General features: G+C 37.5%; 1 non-coding gene across 1 annotated transcript in view; it reads right to left on the reverse strand.

Annotated features, from left to right (window-relative positions):
* Positions 1 to 1059: 1059 nt before the first annotated feature.
* The window catches only part of LOC135271492 (U6 spliceosomal RNA), a 107-nt gene continuing 105 nt past the window's right edge, over positions 1060 to 1061 (reverse strand). The window contains exon 1 of the small nuclear RNA XR_010339656.1: positions 1060 to 1061. This exon is cut by the window's right edge and continues 105 nt beyond it. This is a non-coding gene — a small nuclear RNA (U6 spliceosomal RNA).

Genomic DNA, 1061 nt, shown 5'->3' on the forward strand with positions numbered 1-1061 from the left:
CATTACTTTTGGTGTTGTAGTCATGAAGTCTTTGCCCATGCCTGTGTCCTGAATGGTATTGTCTAGGTTTTCTTCTAGAGTTTTTATGGTTTTAGGTCTACATTTAAATCTTTAATCCATCTTGAGTTAATTTTTATATAAGGTGTAAGGAAGTGATCCAGTTTTAACTTTTTGCTTATGGCTAGCCAGTTGTCTCAGCACCATTTATTAAATAGGGAATCCTTTCCCCATTACTTGTTTTTGTCAGGTTTTTCAAAGATCAGATGGTTGTAGATGTGTGGCGTTATTTCTGAAGCCTCTATTCTGTTCCATTGGTCTATATATCTGTTTTGGTACCAGTACCACGCTGTTTTGATTACTGTAACCTTGTAGTATAGTTTAAAGTCAGGTAGCATAATGCCTCCAACTATGTTCTTTTTGCTTAGGATTGTCTTTGCTATGTGGGCTCTTTTTTGGTTCCATATGAAGTTTAAGGTGTTTTTTTCCAGTTCTGGGAAGAAGGTCAAAGGTAGTTTGATGGGGATAGCATTGGATCTATAAATTACTTTGGGTGGTATGGCCATTTTCATGATATTGATTCTTTCTAACCATGAGCATGGAATGTTTTTCCATATGTTTGTGTCCTCTCTTATTTCCTTGAGCAGTGGTTTGTAGCTCTCCTTGAAGAAGTCCTTCACATCCCTTGTAAGTTTTATTCCTAGGTATTTTATTCTCTTTGTAGCAACTGTGAATGGGAGTTTACTCATGATTTGGCTCTCTGTTTGTCCGCTATTGGTGTATAGGAATGCTTGTGATTTCTGCACATTGATTTTGTATCTTGAGACTGCTGAAGTTGCTTATCAGCTTAAGGAGAGTTTGAGCTGAGACGATGGGGTCTTCTAAATATACAATCATGTTATCTGCAAATAGAGACAATTTGACTTTGTCTTTTCCTAGTTGAATGTTTTTTCTTTCTCTTGCCTGGTTGCCCTGGCCAGAACTTCCAATATGATATTGAATAGGAGTGGTGAGAGAGGGGATCCTTGTCTTGTGCTGGTTTTCAAAGGGAATGTTTCCAGTAA

This window comes from Aotus nancymaae, unplaced genomic scaffold (assembly GCF_030222135.1).
Source record: "Aotus nancymaae isolate 86718 unplaced genomic scaffold, 86718_ANA_hifiasm-v0.15.2.pri h1tg000079l, whole genome shotgun sequence".
Lineage (NCBI taxonomy): Eukaryota > Metazoa > Chordata > Mammalia > Primates > Aotidae > Aotus > Aotus nancymaae.